At 54.3% G+C, this 18161-nt stretch overlaps 1 pseudogene; it reads right to left on the bottom strand.

Moving 5' to 3' along the window:
- The window catches only part of LOC142251624 (tubulin alpha chain, testis-specific-like), a 73102-nt pseudogene that overhangs the window by 54509 nt on the left and 432 nt on the right, over nucleotides 1-18161 (bottom strand).

Genomic DNA, 18161 nt, shown 5'->3' with positions numbered 1-18161 from the left:
GAAGTCTATACAACCCATCCGACGACCTCCGGTTCCAGAGAACCTACCGGAACTGCCCTCGGCCTATTGGTCCTTCGCAGACGTTTTTGACAAGAAGGAGTCTGAGGTACTTCCGCCTCACCGTCCCTACGATTGCGCCATCGACCTGCTCCCAGGAACAACACCACCTCGAGGACGGATATATCCGTTGTCTCCAGCCGAAACCAGGGCCATGTCTACCTACATCACAGAAAGCCTGGCAAAGGGATTCATCCGGAGATCCTCCTCTCCTGCGGGAGCAGGCTTCTTCTTCGTTAAGAAGAAAGAGGGTGACCTACGCCCATGCATTGACTACCGGGGTTTGAATCAGATCACCATAAAAAACAAGTACCCCCTGCCGCTCATCCCCGAATTGTTCGACCGGCTCAGAGGAGCCCGTGTGTTCACCAAACTGGATCTTCGGGGTGCCTACAACCTAGTTCGTATCCGCTCTGGGGACGAATGGAAGACCGCGTTTAATACTCGCGATGGGCACTATGAATACTGCGTAATGCCCTTCGGTCTGTGTAACGCTCCTGCCGTATTCCAAGAATTGGTGAACGACATTTTCCGGGACCTCCTCTACATCTGTGTAGTAGTTTATCTGGATGACATCCTTGTCTTCTCTCCGGACCTCCAGACCCACAGAGAGAACGTACGGCTGGTTCTACAGAGACTGAGAGAGAATCGTCTCTACGCCAAATATGAGAAGTGTGTCTTTGAGCAGTCTTCTCTCCCTTTCCTGGGATACATCATCTCGGGTACAGGGCTGCAGATGGATCCACAGAAGGTCTCCTCCATTCTCAACTGGCCTCCCCCTTCTGGACTGAAGGCAATCCAACGGTTCCTGGGATTCGCCAACTACTACCGCCAGTTTGTCCCTCACTTCTCTGCCCTGACTGCTCCTCTCTCCGCCTTGACCAAGAAGGAGGCTAATCCAAAGGACTGGTCACCTGCGGCCGACGCCGCGTTTTGCTCTCTGAAGCGAGCATTTGCCTCCTCTCCTGTACTCCACCGACCGGAGTTAAACCGCCAGTTCACCTTGGAGGTGGATGCCTCCTCCTCAGGAGCCGGAGCAGTGCTCATGCAGAAGTCCTCCTCCGGGAAGATGGTGACTTGCGGTTTCTTCTCCAAGAGCTTCTCAGCGCCTGAACGTAATTACACCATCGGTGACCGAGAACTATTGGCGGTCAAACTGGCTCTGGAGGAGTGGCGCTACCTCCTGGAAGGAGCAGTGTACCCCGTGATTATCTACACGGACCACAAGAACCTGGAATACCTGCGGTCCGCTCAGCGACTGAACCCACGGCAAGCCAGGTGGTCCTTATTCTTTGCCAGGTTTGATTTCCAGCTCCATTTCCGACCCGCGGACAAGAATGTACGCGCTGATGCCCTGTCTAGGTCTCTCATGCCCAAGGAGCAGGAGGAAGAGAGTACCCAACCTATCATCTCTCCTAGCAAGATTATTCCGGTAGCTCCTGTCACCCTGGCCCAGATACCGCCCGGGAAGACCTATGTCTCCGAGACCGACAGGCAAAAAGTCTTACACTGGGGTCATGCCTCAAAAACAGCCGGTCATGCAGGTCAGAAGAGAACATGGGGTGCGATTGTACGCCATTACTGGTGGCCATCCCTTCGCACGGACGTCGCTGCTTTTGTCTCTGCCTGCTCCTCTTTTGCCAGGAACAAGACGTCCAAGCACCTGCCATATGGCCGTCTTCTGCCTCTGCCTATACCCTCAGTTCCATGGCAACACATAGCGATGGACTTTATTACGGACTTGCCATTATCCTCCGGGCACACAGTCATATGGGTCGTGGTGGATCGGTTCTCCAAAATGGCTCACTTCGTCCCTATGGCCGGACTGCCCTCTGCTCAGGAACTCGCGGAAGCCTATATACAACACATCTTCCGCTTGCATGGCTTTCCATCCCACATCGTGTCCGACAGGGGAACTCAGTTCACCTCCCGCTTCTGGAGGGCGCTCTGCAAACATCTGGGAGTGACTCTGGACTTTTCTTCTGCTTACCATCCTCAGTCTAATGGCCAAGTGGAGAGGGTCAATCAGATCTTGACCTCCTTCTTACGTCACTATGTCAACGCCCATCACGACGACTGGTCCACGCTTCTGCCTTGGGCTGAATTCTCCCATAACCACCACATCAGTGAGTCGTCCTCCAAGTCTCCCTTCCATGTCGTTTACGGACTTCAGCCCTCCGTCCCGTTGCCTATATCCCCGTCTTCGGATGTCCCTGCTGCTGATACTGTAGCCCGTGACTTCGCTACCATTTGGGACTCTGTCAAGGCGTCCCTTGGGCGCGCTTCCCAGCGGATGAAGAAACACGCCGACAAGAGGCGCCTGGACCCTCCGTGTTTCTCTCCTGGTGACCTGGTCTGGCTTGCTTCCCAGTACATCCGATTGAAGATACCTTCCTACAAGCTGGGTCCTCGCTACATCGGGCCGTTTAAGGTCCTCAGCAAGATCAATGAGGTCTCCTACAAACTGAGGCTTCCGGCCACGATGCGGATTCCCAACTCCTTCCACGTCTCTCTGCTCAAGCCGGTTTTCCTTGGTCCCTTCTCCTCTGCTGCCAGTCCGGCTCCTCCTATTGCCGAGGACGACATCTATGCGGTAAGGGATATTGTGGCCATGAAGACTGTTCGAGGCCGACAGTTCTTCCTGGTGGACTGGGAGGGGTATGGTCCTGAGGATAGGTCCTGGGAGCCCAGGGAGAACGTGGGCACTCCTCTGATCCGTGCCTTCATGTCCCGGTTGCGGGGAGGGGGGCGTGGGGGGGGGGGGGTACTGTCACGCTCCCCGGGTCCTCGGCTCCCCTCCCCGGGTCCTCTGCTCCGCTCCCCGGGTCCTCAGCCCCGCTCCCCGACTCACCTGCCACGCTCCCCGCTCCCCAGCCTCCGGTGCCCGTCCTTCCCAGGTTCCCTGGCCTCCGATCCCGGCGTCTGACGGCTTCCCAGGCCCTGGCCGGCTCCCCTGCGTCCTCCCCTCAGCTTCCTTCCCTGGCTTCTGGCACCCGGGCGGCGCGCATGCGCATTAGGGCGCGCGCGCGGTCACTGACCCTTTCTTAAAGGGCCAGCGTCCATTAACAGGAAATGAAGCTAAACAGGTACAGGGTATATAAGGGTTTATTGTCCAAGGGGGCGGGGCCTGATCTTCGTGTTTTCCAAGCTAGGAGTCAGGTCTCCTTATGTCTCCTTGCCATACTCACGTATCTCTCTTCTAGAGCTGATCCTGCCTCGGCATCCGGTCCTGCTGAATCCCGAACCCCGCACGCTGTCCGTCTGCCATCTGACAGTCCGTACCATCTCGGATCCCTGCGGTGACCCGTCATCTCGCTCCAAAGGTTCCGGACCCCGCCTGACCTCATCTCGGCTTCCGAACCTGAGCTACGTCACCCGGACTACCATCTGTGACTCCGTGGTCCCAGGGACTTCTCCGTTACACACTTGCACGGACTGTTCTGCTGCCCATAGTGCTTCAGCTACCGGACTCCTTACCACCATCTTAGAGTTCGGACCAGTGGATCCACCTCCTGGGTCTGCTCGACCGCCTGGCCCTGACACCACAGATCCGGGTACCACGATCGCCTCGGCCAATCTGGAGCGACGAGAATGGCGCGACGACAGTCGGACCTGATCTTGCGTAACACTCTGGGCAGCATCGCCAGAGGGGGAAACACATAAGGCAGTCGAAACTGCGACCAATCCTGAACTAATGTGTCCGGCGCCAGAGCTCTGTGATCCTGAGACCGTGCCATGAAGGCCGGGACCTTGTTGTTGTGTTGTGACGCCATGAGATCGACGTCCGGCGTTCCCCAGCGGCGACAGATCTCTCGAAACACGTCTGGGTGAAGAGACCATTCCCCTGCGTCCATGCCCTGACGACTGAGAAAATCTGCTTCCCAGTTTTCTACGCCCGGGATGTAAACTGCGGAGATCGTGGAGGCTGTGGCCTCCACCCACTGCAGAATCCGCCTGACTTCCTGGAAGGCCTGACGACTGCGCGTGCCGCCCTGATGGTTGATGTATGCGACGGCAGTGGCGTTGTCCGACTGTATTCGGATCTGTCTGCCCTCCAGCCACCGATGGAAGGCCAATAAGGCTAGATACACCGCCCTTATCTCCAGAATATTGATCTGAAGGGAGGACTCTACCGGAGTCCAGGTTCCCTGAGCCCTGTGGTGGCGGAAAACCGCTCCCCTCCCTGACAGGCTCGCGTCCGTGGTGACCACAGCCCAGGTTGGGGGTAGGAAGGATTTTCCTTGCGATAGAGAATTGGGAAGGAGCCACCACTGAAGAGACGTCTTGGTTGCAAGGGACAGAGAGACGTTCGTGTCGAGGGAAGTCGACCTCCTGTCCCATTTGCGGAGAATGTCCCATTGGAGTGGCCGCAGATGGAATTGCGCGAACGGCACTGCCTCCATCGCTGCCACCATCTTCCCCAGGAAGTGCATGAGGCGTCTCAAGGGGTATGACTGACCCCGAAGAAGAGATCGCACCCCTGCCTGCAGAGAAAGCTGTTTGTCCAGCGGTAGCTTGACTACCGCTGACTGTGTATGAAACTCCATCCCGAGGTAAGTCAGTGATTGGGTCGGTGTCAACTGGGATTTTGGGAAGTTGATGATCCACCCGAACTGCTGCAGAGTCGCCAGAGCGACTGTAAGGCTGTGTTGACACGCCGCCCGAGAAGGTGCCCTGACTAGGAGATCGTCTAAGTAGGGAATCACCGAGTGGCCCTGAGAGTGTAGGACCGCCACAACGGATGCCATGACTTTGGTGAACACCCGTGGGGCTGTCGCCAGGCCGAAAGGCAATGCCACGAACTGAAGGTGCTCGTCCCCGATGGCAAAACGCAAGAAGCGTTGATGTTCGGGTGCGATCGGCACATGGAGATAAGCATCCTTGATGTCGATCGATGCTAGGAAGTCTCCTTGTGACATCGAGGCGATGACCGAGCGGAGAGATTCCATCCGAAACCGTCTGGTGCTCACATGTCTGTTGAGCAGTTTGAGGTCCAGAACGGGACGGAATGATCCGTCCTTCTTTGGCACCACGAACAAGTTGGAGTAAAAGCCGCGACCATGTTCCCGAGGGGGAACAGGGATCACAACTCCTTCTGTCTTCAGAGTGTCCACTGCCTGACAAATTGCATCGGTCCGAGCGGGGGGCGGAGAGGTTCTGAAGAAACGAGTCTGAGGACAAGAGCTGAACTCTATCCTGTAACCGTGAGACAGAATGTCTCTCACCCATCGGTCTTGAACATGTGGCAGCCAGGCGTCGCAAAAGCGGGAGAGCCTGCCACCGACCGAGGATGTGGTTCGGGGATGCCGAGAGTCATGAGGAGGCCGCCTTGGAGGCAGCGCCTCCGGCGGCCTTTTGGGGGCGTGACTTAGACCGCCACGCATAGGAGTTCCTCTGGCCTTTCTCCGGCCTGCTGGACGAAGCTGATTGTGACTTGGCGGAGGGACGAAAGGACCGAAACCTCGATTGAATTTTCCGTTGCTGAGGTCTCTTAGGTTTGGACTGGGGTAAGGAGGAGTCCTTTCCCTTGGATTCCTTAATAATCTCATCCAATCGTTCGCCAAACAATCGGTCGCCAGAAAACGGCAAACCGGTTAAGAACCTCTTGGAGGCCGAGTCTGCCTTCCATTCGCGCAGCCACATGGCCCTGCGGACTGCCACAGAGTTAGCGGATGCCACCACTGTACGGCTAGCAGAGTCTAGGACTGCGTTCATGGCGTAGGAAGAAAAAGCTGACGCTTGAGAAGTCAGAGACGCAACCTGCGGAGCAGAATTACGTGTGACTGCATTAATCTCAGCCAGACAAGCTGAGATAGCTTGTAGTGCCCACACGGCTGCAAAGGCCGGGGCAAAAGACGCGCCTGTGGCTTCATAGATGGATTTCACCAGGAGCTCTATCTGCCTGTCAGTGGCATCCTTTAGCGATGAGCCATCTGCCACCGATACCACAGATCTAGCCGCCAATCTAGAGACTGGAGGATCCACCTTGGGACACTGAGCCCAACCCTTAACTACATCAGAGGGGAAGGGGTAACGTGTGTCATTAAGGCGCTTAGTAAAGCGCTTGTCCGGAACCGCTCTGGGCTTCTGGACAGCGTCTCTGAAGTTAGAGTGATCGAAAAACGCACTCCGTGTACGTTTGGGGAACCGAAACTGGTGTTTCTCCTGCTGAGAAGCCGACTCCTCTACAGGTGGAGGCGGGGGAGACAGATCTAACACCTGGTTGATGGACGAGATAAGATCATTAACTAAGGCGTCCCCTTCAGGTGTATCAAGATTGAGGGCAACGTCAGGTTCAGAGCCCTGAGCTGTGACGTCCGCCTCGTCCTCCAGAGAGTCCTCGAGCTGGGAACCCGAGCAGCGTGAAGAAGTCGGGGAAGATTCCCAGCGGGCCCACTTAGTCGGTCTGGGACTGTGGTCCGGGCAGGAGTCCTCCGCGTGGGACCTAGGGCCCAACCTGGGAGCGCGCTGCGGCGCGGACCGAGAGGGGCCTGGAGGCGACGAGCTAACGGGGACCGGGGCCTGTGTAAGGACCGGTCTGGACTGCAAAGCTTCTAGCAGCTTGGCAGACCATTTGTCCATAGACTGAGCCATGGATTGTGAAAGTGACTCAGAGAGTTTCTCAGCAAACGCAGCAAACTCTGTCCCTGCCGCCTGGACAGGGGGAGCAGGGGGGTCTACCTGAGCGGAGTGGCCCACTAGTGACCGAGGCTCCGGCTGAGCAAGCGAAACAGGGGTCGAGCATTGCTCACAGTGAGGGTAGGAAGAACCCGCAGGTAACATAGCCCCACAAGAGGTACAGGTCGCAAAAAACCCCTGTGCCTTAGCACCTTTGTTCCTTGTGGACGACATGCTGTTGTCTCCTAGGAGAGTGATCACTGAGGGTATATGGGAAGGGGTATACAGCCCGACCGAACAGAAATATGTATATAAATACGTATCTATTCCGGCACCCTGGGGGGGACCAGCACCGGGTGACCGGTGTGGCTTACCGACCGCTAAAAAGCGGAGTGTGTGTCCTCCAGATTCCCTGCCTTAGGTCTCCCAGAGCTGCAGAGCTCTTCTCTGATAATCCTCCACCGGCAGAATGCCAAAAACATGGCTGCCGGAGCTCTCAGGGGAGGAGTGGAGCCGTGGGCGGTGCTAGAAAAGTGCGGGAATCTAGGGTCCCCACAGTGATCAGTGAGGGGGGAGGAAACATACAGGATGCTCCGGCCCTCACATCCGACGTCAGGCCGGCCGTCCCGCCCTTACCCCTGACAGGCAGGCCCGGGGGCGGGATTTTTGCTACTAGGCCGCGATGAAGCCGGGGACTAAAATTAAGACCGCGGCCGACAAGCAGGCGCGGTCGGCGCGGAAGTCCGCCGGTCTTCACAAATCAGCAGCTGCTGCAGCGTCCGGGAAGAAGGCGCTCCATGCACAGTCCCCATGGGGACACAGGGTACCTTATAGATGCAGGGCCCGGTCCCTGAGGATGAATAGACTCCTGTCCAGCAGATTCCCACAGGGGCTGCGGAGGGAGCCCGGTCCCAGTGAATGGATGACCGGTCAGGATCCCACTTCTCCCAGAGCCACTAAGGGATGGTGAAGGAAAACGGCATGAGGCTCCGGCTTTTGTACCCGCAATGGGTACCTCAACCTTAACAGCACCGCCGACATAGTGGGGTGAGAAGGGAACATGCCGGGGGCCCCGTGGGGGTCCTCTTTTCTTCCAACCGATATAACTAATCTGAGAATGCATGAGTGGATGTGTGCCTCCTTCCACACAAAGCATCAAACTGAGGAGCCCGTGATGCACGGGAGGGTGTATAGGCAGAGGGGAGGGGTTACACTTTTAAGTGTAATACTTTGTGTGGCCTCCGGAGGCAGAAGCTATACACCCAATTGTCTGGGTCTCCCAAGTGAGCGACAAAGAAATTAACACTTAATACATAAATGAGGACTCAGCAGCGCAGACAGTTGCTTTTGCCACTCACCAACTTGCGTATACGATCTAGGACCAAATCGACTATCTCCTTTCCGATGGTGTAATGTCCCCGAGCGTAGTTGTTGGCAGCATCTTCCTTTCCTGTGATGAGCTGTTCAGGGTGGAACAGTTGGCGGTATGTGCCGGTGCGCACCTCATCTGTACAGGAACGTATGTGATAAGTAACAACCCGTTATTCTGGGAGATACGCGACGTGATCTGAAGGCAGTGATCAGATCCGAGCTAATCTATATCCCGCCATAACTTCTGCTTTACTTATATATCTGGCTCTTTCTGACAATCAGACACTACTGATCTCTACATTCAAACAGAAATTGTTAGCGCAAATTCACGTATGTGAGGCTTTTCCCAAAATCTACAATTAAAGGGCTCAATTCAGCGGTAAAAATCTGCAGCAGAAATTCAGATGCTGAATGTCACCAGGACGTATCCTTGTCTGTTAATTTTACCTGTGAAAATGTCAGATGCTGGCGTCACAGCCAAAAAGTACTACTTACCAACCACCGTGGGCTCCAGATCCACAAACACCGCCCTGGGGACATGTTTTCCGGCTCCTGTCTCACTGAAGAATGTGTGGAACGAGTCGTCTCCTCCACCGATGGTTTTATCGCTGGGCATCTGTCCATCGGGCTGAATCCCATGTTCCAGGCAGTAGAGCTCCCAGCATGCATTGCCAATCTGAACTCCGGCCTGGCCCACGTGGATAGAAATGCACTCACGCTGCGAGAAAAACAGATTCCTGTAGTCAATGTCGATGTTCTTTGAAATTTGGAAAACCAATATGTCTTTAAGGCTGCTGAACGCCGTGTGCACAGGGCCAGCAGCATGCAAATGTGGCCAGTGCCTAATGGTCTTGGGTTCGGGCAGCACCAAGAGGAAACTACCGGACCCACTCTGCCCAGGTCTGAATTTGCAATATTTGCTGTACATTGATGGCAGATGTCCACGCAATGGAGCAGAGACCAAAGAAAGGCAATTTAGGCTGGTTTCACACTACGTCTTTTTAACATCCGTCCTTAACGTTATTTTAGCGGACAAGCGGATCCAGTGCAAATGCGTTTTCATTTCAATGCATTTGCAATGGACTCGCGTTAACATCCGTTCACCTGCGTTTGCCTGCGTTATAGTGAGGATCCAGTGACTTGCAGTTTTTTAACATGTTTCAAAAACGCTACTTGTAGCGTTTTTGAGCTCCGTCCAAATACTGCAAATTGCTGGATCCTGACTATAACGCACGCAAACGCAGGTGAACGCTGGCGTGCTGATAGACAGGATCCTGCTTTTGTACTGAGCATGCCCAGAAAGTACTGAGCATGCCCAGAACCAGTCTCGCGTGATCTGTCTATCTCTCTACTCCCTCCCTCACCCTCTCTCTCTCTATCTCTGTCTTTCCCCCTTCCTCCCCTTCCTCTCTCCCCCACCTGAGAGCTGCGGACACTCGTAACCAAGGTAAATATCGGGTAACCACTTCTCTTAGTTACCCGATGTTTACGTTGGTTACGTGTGCAGGCAGCCCGGCTCCTAGCAGCTGCAGACACTCGTAACCAAGGTAAATATCGGGTAACCACTTCTCTTAGTTACCCGATGTTTACGTTGGTTACGTGTGCAGGCAGCCCGGCTCCTAGCAGCTGCAGACACTCGTAACCAAGATAAATATCGGGTATCCAAGGCCGATGTTTACCTTGGTTACCAGCGTCTGCAGCTGTCAGAAGCCTCCTCCCAGTCTAGTTCCCCTCACTCCCGATCACATGACTCCAATGCCCGCCCCTAAACATCCAGTGCAGGATCCTGCAAAATAACAGATGCGTTTGCATACGTTATTTGCTGTAAAAGCAGGATCCGTACTTCCGCTAAAAAAACGTTTTCAGCGGATGTTAAAAAGACGTAGTGTGAAACTAGCCTTAGCCTCTTAAAGTAGTTGTTCACCACTCAGACAACTCCTTCTCAATCACTGTTTCACATGTTATTTGTTTGTTTTTTTTTAGAAAATAACATATTTGGTATAAATTTTAGAACTAATAAAATCTAAGAATAACTACATACCAAAATGAAAAAGAAGGGAATTTTGTTTACTTACCGTAAATTCCTTTTCTTCTAGCTCCAATTCGGAGACCCAGACAATCGGGTGTATAGCTTCTGCCTCCGGAGGCCACACAAAGTATTACACTTAAAAGTGTAAAGCCCCTCCCCTTCTGCCTATACACCCCCCCATGCATCACGGGCTCCTCAGTTTTGGTGCAAAAGCAAGAAGGAGGAAACTTATAAATTGGTCTAAAGTAAAATCAATCCGAAGGAAGTTTGGAAAACTGAAAACCATTCAACATGAACAACATGTGTACACAAAGAACAACAGCCCGAAGCGAACAGGGGCGGGTGCTGGGTCTCCCAATTAGAGCTAGAAGAAAAGGAATTTACGGTAAGTAAACAAAATTCCCTTCTTCTTTGTCGCTCTATTGGGAGACCCAGACAATTGGGACGTCCAAAAGCAGTCCCTGGGTGGGTAAAATAATACCTCGTAATAGAGCCGTAAAACGGCCCCTTCCTACAGGTCGGCAACCGCCGCCTGAAGGACTCGTCTACCTAGGCTGGCATCCGCCGAAGCATAGGTATGCACCTGATAGTGTTTCGTGAAAGTGTGCAGGCTCGACCAGGTAGCCGCCTGACACACCTGTTGAGCCGTAGCCTGGTGCCGCAAAGCCCAGGACGCACCCACGGCTCTGGTAGAATGGGCCTTCAGCCCCGAGGGAACCGGAAGCCCAGAAGAACGGTAGGCTTCGAGAATTGGTTCCTTGATCCACCGAGCCAAGGTTGATTTGGAAGCCTGTGACCCTTTACGCTGGCCAGCGACAAGGACAAAGAGTGCATCCGAGCGGCGCAGAGGCGCCGTACGAGAAATGTAGAGTCTGAGTGCTCTCACCAGATCTAACAAGTGCAAATCCTTTTCACATTGGTGAACTGGATGAGGACAAAAAGAAGGTAAGGAGATATCCTGATTGAGATGAAAGGGGGATACCACCTTAGGGAGAAATTCCGGAACTGGACGCAGAACCACCTTGTCCTGGTGAAACACCAGGAAAGGAGCTTTGCATGACAGCGCTGCTAGCTCAGACACTCTCCGAAGTGATGTGACTGCTACTAGGAAGACCACTTTCTGCGAAAGGCGTGAAAGAGAAATATCCTTCATTGGCTCGAAAGGTGGTTTCTGAAGAGCCATCAGCACCCTGTTCAGATCCCAGGGTTCTAACGGACGCTTGTAAGGAGGGACGATGTGACAAACCCCCTGCAGGAACGTGCGTACCTGTGGAAGCCTGGCTAGGCGCTTCTGAAAAAACACAGAGAGCGCTGAGACTTGTCCCTTAAGGGAGCCGAGCGACAAACCCTTTTCCAGTCCAGATTGAAGGAAGGACAGAAAAGTGGGCAAGGCAAAAGGCCAGGGAGAAAAACCCTGATCAGAGCACCAGGATAAGAATATCCTCCACGTCCTGTGGTAGATCTTGGCGGACGTTGGTTTCCTAGCCTGTCTCATAGTGGCAATGACCTCTTGAGATAACCCTGAAGACGCTAGGATCCAGGACTCAATGGCCACACAGTCAGGTTGAGGGCCGCAGAATTCAGATGGAAAAACGGCCCTTGAGACAGCAAGTCTGGTCGGTCTGGTAGTGCCCACGGTTAGCCCACCGTGAGATGCCACAGATCCGGGTACCACGACCTCCTCGGCCAGTCTGGAGCGACGAGGATGGCGCGGCGGCAGTCGGACCTGATCTTGCGTAACACTCTGGGCAGCAGTGCCAGAGGAGGAAACACATAAGGGAGCTGAAACTGCGACCAATCCTGAACTAAGGCGTCTGCCGCCAGAGCTCTGGGATCTTGAGACCGTGCCATGAATGCCGGGACCTTGTTGTTGTGCCGAGACGCCATTAGGTCGACGTCCGGCGTACCCCAGCGGCAACAGATCTCTTGAAACACGTCCGGGTGAAGGGACCATTCCCCTGCGTCCATGCCCTGGCGACTGAGAAAGTCTGCTTCCCAGTTTTCTACGCCCGGGATGTGAACTGCGGATATGGTGGAGGCTGTGGCTTCCACCCACAGCAGAATCCGCCGGACTTCCTGGAAGGCTTGCCGACTGCGTGTTCCGCCTTGGTGGTTGATGTATGCCACCGCGGTGGAGTTGTCCGACTGAATTCGGATCTGCTTGCCTTCCAGCCACGGCTGGAACGCCTTTAGGGCAAGATACACTGCCCTTATCTCCAGAACATTGATCTGAAGGGAGGACTCTGGCTGAGTCCAGGTACCCTGAGCCCTGTGGTGGAGAAAAACCGCTCCCCACCCTGACAGACTCGCGTCCGTCGTGACCACCTCCCAGGATGGGGGTAGGAAGGATTTCCCCTTCGACAATGAAGTGGGAAGAAGCCACCACCGAAGGGAGGTTTTGGCTGCCTGAGAAAGGGAGACGTTCCTGTCGAGGGACGTCGACTTCCTGTCCCATTTGCGGAGAATGTCCCATTGAAGGGGACGCAGGTGAAACTGCGCAAAAGGAACTGCCTCCATTGCTGCCACCATCTTCCCTAGGAAGTGCATGAGGCACCTCAGGGGGTGTGACTGACCATGAAGGAGAGATTGCACCCCTGTCTGTAGTGAACGCTGTTTGTCCAGCGGAAGCTTCACTATCGCTGAGAGAGTATGAAACTCCATGCCGAGATATGTCAGTGATTGGGCCGGTGTCAGATTTGACTTTGGGAAATTGATGATCCACCCGAATCTCTGGAGAGTTTCCAGAGCAATGCTCAGGCTGTGTTGGCATGCCACTCGAGAGGGGGCCTTGACAAGCAGATCGTCTAAGTAAGGGATCACCGAGTGTCCCTGAGAGTGTAGGACTGCTACCACTGTTGCCATGACCTTGGTGAAGACCCGTGGGGCTGTCGCCAGGCCGAAAGGCAGTGCCACGAACTGAAGGTGTTCGTCCCCTATGGCGAAACGCAGGAAGCGCTGATGCTCTGGTGCAATCGGCACGTGGAGATAAGCATCTTTGATGTCGATTGATGCTAGGAAATCTCCTTGGGACATTGAGGCGATGACGGAGCGGAGCGATTCCATCCGGAACCGCCTGGTTTTTACGTGTTTGTTGAGCAGTTTTAGGTCCAGAACAGGACGGAAAGATCCGTCCTTTTTTGGCACCACAAACAAGTTGGAGTAAAAACCGTGACCCTGTTGCTGAAGAGGAACAGGGATCACCACTCCTTCTGCCTTCAGAGTGCACACCGCCTGAAGAAGAGCCTCGACTCTGTCGGGGGGGCGGAGATGTTCTGAAGAATCGGGACGGAGGACGAGAGCTGAACTCTATCCTGTAACCGTGAGACAGAATGTCTCTCACCCAACGGTCTTGTACCTGTGGCAGCCAGGCGTCGCAAAAGCGGGAGAGCCTGCCACCGACCGAGGATGCGGTGTGAAGAGGCCGAAAGTCATGAGGAGGCCGCTTTGGGAGCGGTTCCTCCGGCGGTCTTTTTAGGGCGTGACTTAGACCGCCAAGAATCGGAGTTCGTCTGACCCTTCTGTGGCCTGTTGGACGAGGAGAATTGAGACCTGCCCGCGGGCCGAAAGGACCGAAACCTCGATTGTACCTTCCGTTGTTGAGGTCTGTTTGGTTTGGACTGGGGTAAGGATGAGTCCTTTCCCTTGGATTGTTTAATGATTTCATCCAATCGCTCACCAAACAAGCGGTCGCCAGACAATGGCAAACCGGTTAAGAACTTTTTGGAAGCAGAGTCTGCCTTCCATTCACGTAGCCACATGGCCCTGCGGACTGCCACTGAATTGGCGGATGCTACCGCCGTACGGCTCGCAGAGTCCAGGTCAGCATTAATGGCGTAGGACGCAAACGCCGACGCCTGAGAGGTTAAGGACACCACCTGCGGAGTAGAGGCACGTGTGACTGCATTAATCTGCGAGTGACAAGCTGAGATAGCTTGGATTGCCCATACGGCTGCGAATGCCGGAGCAAAGGACGCGCCGATAGCTTCTTAGATGGATTTCAACCAGAGCTCCATCTGCCTGTCAGTGGCATCTTTGAGTGAAGCCCCATCTTCCACTGCAACTATGGATCTAGCCGCCAGTCTGGAGACTGGAGGATCCACCTTAGGACACTGAGCCCAACCCTTGACAACGTCAGGTGGGAAGGGATAACGTGTGTCCTTAAGGCGCTTTGAAAAGCGCTTATCTGGACAAGCTCGGTATTTCTGGACTGCCTCTCTGAAGTCGGAGTGATCCAGAAACGTACTCATTGTATGCTTGGGAAACCTAAAACGGAATTTCTCCTGCTGAGAAGCTGACTCCTCAATTGGAGGAGCTGAGGGAGAAAGATCCAACACCTGATTGATGGTCGCTATAAGGTCATTCACTATGGCGTCACCTTCAGGTGTATCTAGGTTGAGAGCGGCTTCAGGATCAGAATCCTGATCTGCCACCTCCGCTTCATCCTCTAGAGAGTCCTGCTGAGACCCTGAGCAGTGTGATGAAGTCGAGGGAGGCTCCCAGCGAGCCCGCTTAGGCGGTCTGGGACTGCGGTCCGTGTCAGAGACCTCACCTTGGGACCTATGAGTCACCCCAGGAGCACTTTGCTGCTCCAACAGAGGGGGGCCTGGGGTCAATGATTCAACAGTGCCCGGGGCCTGTGTTACCGGCCTGGACTGCAAGGCTTCTAGTATCTGAGCAGACCATTTATCCATACTCTCAGAAAGTTTGTCAGCGAATACTGCAAACTCCGTCCCTGTCACCTGGATAGTGGTAGCAGGTGGATCCACCTGGGCCACCAGTTGCAGAGGCTCCGGCTGAGTAAGTGCCGCAGGGGCCGAGCATTGCACACAATGAGGGTCAGTGGAACCTGCCGGTAGCATAGCCGCACATGAGGTACAGGTTGCAAAGTAAGCCTGTGCTTTGGCACCCTTGCTTTTTGCGGACGACATGCTGTTGTCTCCTCTGAGTACAATCCGGGAGGGTATATAGCCAAAAACCAACAGTGCGACCGTACAGAGTAAATGTATAGCATATAAGCATATATATATATATATATATATACACTTCGGCACTCAGTGGGGCCAGCACCTAGAAACAGGTGCTGCTTACCGACCGCCCAAAGCGGTTGTGTGACCACCAGATTCCCTGCCTGGGCCTCCCAGAGCCGTGTTGTCTCTCCTCTCCAGCTTCAGAAGTGCTGACAGGAATGGCTGCCGGGGTTCTGTGAGGAGGAGGGGGCCGTGGGCGTGCCCTAGAAAGTGCGGGAATCTGGTGCCCCACGGTGCTCAGTGAGGGGGGAGGAGGATACAAAGTATGCTCCAGCCCTCAGCGCTGACGTCCAGTGCAGCGTCCCGCCCTTCCCCTGACTGGCAGGCCTGGGGGCGGGAATATGCGGTACTAGACCGCAGAAGCCGGGGACTAAAGTTATAAGCGCGGCTGGCAAACAAGCGCGGTCAGCGCGATAGTCCCGGCGCACTAACACACCCAGCAGTGCTGCAGCGTGTATGACACAAGCGCTCCATGCGCCGTCCCCAAGGGGACACAGAGTACCTCACAGTAGCAGGGCCTTGTCCCTGAAGATACCCGGCTCCTGTCCAGCAGATTCCCCAGGGCCTGCGGAGGGAGCACGGTCCCAGTGCCTGGTGACCGATTAGGATCCCACTTCACCCAGAGCCCTTAAGGGATGGGGAAGGAAAACAGCATGTGGCTCCTGCCTATGTACCCGCAATGGGTACCTCAACCTTAACAAACACCGCCGACCAGAGTGGGGTGAGAAGGGAGCATGCTGGGGGCCCTGTTATGGGCCCCCTTTTCTTCCATCCGATATAGTCAGCAGCTGCTGCTGACTAAATTGTGGAGCTTGCGTGCATGTGTGCCTCCTTCGCACAAAGCATAAAAACTGAGGAGCCCGTGATGCACGGGGGGGTGTATAGGCAGAAGGGGAGGGGCTTTACACTTTTAAGTGTAATACTTTGTGTGGCCTCCGGAGGCAGAAGCTATACACCCGATTGTCTGGGTCTCCCAATGGAGCGACAAAGAAAAAACATATATCTATCTATATCTATATATATATAAATTGAATAAAACAAGATCTGAAAGTCATATGGATCCCGAAAGGTAGTGATAAAGTCTACAGCTCACGCCCAAAAAAAAGTGCTCATACACCTTTATCAAATGAAAATTACACCGGCCATAGACCTCTATGGTGACACCTGCATAGACCTCTGTGATGACACCTGCCATAGACCTCTATGGTGACACCTGCCATAGACCTCTGTGATGACACCTGCCATAGCCCTCTGTGGTGACACCTGCCATAGACCTCTGTGGTGACACCTGCCATAGACCTCTGTGATGACACCTGCCATAGACCTCTGTGGTGACACCTGCATAGACCTCTGTGATGACACCTGCCATAGACCTCTGTGATGACACCTGCCATAGACCTCTGTGGTGACACCTGCCATAGACCTCTATGGTGACACCTGCCATAGACCTCTGTGGTGACACCTGTCATAGACCTCTGTGGTGACACCTGCCATAGACCTCTGTGGTGACACCTGTCATAGACCTCTATGGTGACACCTGTCATAGACCTGTGGTGACACCTGCCATAAACCTCTGTTATGACACCTGCCATAGACCTCTATGATGACACCTGCCATAGACCTCTGTGATGACACCTGCCATAGACCTCTGTGGTGACACCTGCCATAGACCTCTGTGGTGACACCCGCCATAGACCTCTGTGGTGACACCTGTCATAGACCTCTATGGTGACACCTTCCATAGACCTGTGATGACACCTGCCATAGACCTCTATGGTGACACCTGCCATAGACCTCTGTGATGACACTGGCCATAGACCTCTATGGTGACACCTGCCATAGACCTCTGTGGTGACACCTGCCATAGACCTCTGTGATGACACCTGCCATAGACCCCTATGGTGATACTGGCCATAGACCTCTATGGTGACACCTGCCATAGACCTCTATGGTGACACCTGCCATAGACCTGTGGTGACACCTGCCATAGACCTCTGTGGTGACACCAGCCATAGACCTGTGGTGACACCTGCCATAGACCTCTGTGGTGACACCTGCCATAGACCTCTGTGGTGACACCTGCCATAGACCTCTGTGGTGACACCTGCCATAGACCTCTGTGGTGACACCGGCCATAGACCTCTGTGGTGACACCTGCCATAGACCTCTGTGGTGACACCTGTAATAGACCTCTGTGGTGACACCTGCCATAGACCTCTGTGGTGACACCTGCCATAGACCTCTGTGGTGACAACTGCCATAGACCTCTGTGGTGACACCTGCCATAGACCTCTGTGGTGACACCTGCCATAGACCTCTATGGTGACACCTGTCATAGACCTCTATGGTGACACCTGTCACAGACCTCTATGGTGACACCTGCCATAAACCTCTGTTATGACACCTGCCATAGACCTCTATGGTGACACCTGCCATAGACCTCTGTGATGACACCTGCAATAGACCTCTGTGGTGACACCTGCATAGACCTCTGTGATGACACCTGCCATAGACCTCTGTGATGACACCTGCCATAGACCTCTGTGGTGACACCTGCCATAGACCTCTATGGTGACACCTGCCATAGACCTCTGTGCTGACAACTGCCATAGACCTCTGTGGTGACAACTGCCATAGACCTCTGTGGTGACACCTGCCATAGACCTCTATGGTGACACCTGCCATAGACCTCTATGGTGACACCTGCCATAGTCCTCTATGGTGACACCTGCCATAGACCTCTATGGTGACACCTGCCATAGACATCTGTGGTGACACCAGCCATAGACCTCTGTGATGACACCTGTCATAGCCCTCTATGGTGACACCAGCCATAGACCTCTATGGTGACACCTGCCATAGACCTCTATGGTGACACCTGCCATAGACCTCTGTGATGACACCTGCCATAGACCTCTGTGGTGACACCAGCCATAGACCTCTATGGTGACACCTGCCATAGACCTCTGTGGTGACACCTGCCATAGACCTCTGTGGTGACACCTGCCATAGACCTCTGTGATGAGACTCCAGTTAAGGTACACATTACACAGCCGGCT

The sequence above is a fragment of the Anomaloglossus baeobatrachus genome, chromosome 9, assembly GCF_048569485.1.
Source record: "Anomaloglossus baeobatrachus isolate aAnoBae1 chromosome 9, aAnoBae1.hap1, whole genome shotgun sequence".
Classification (NCBI taxonomy): domain Eukaryota; kingdom Metazoa; phylum Chordata; class Amphibia; order Anura; family Aromobatidae; genus Anomaloglossus; species Anomaloglossus baeobatrachus.
Note: the sequence above shows the minus strand (reverse complement) of the source record. Positions and strands in the feature narration are given on the sequence as shown.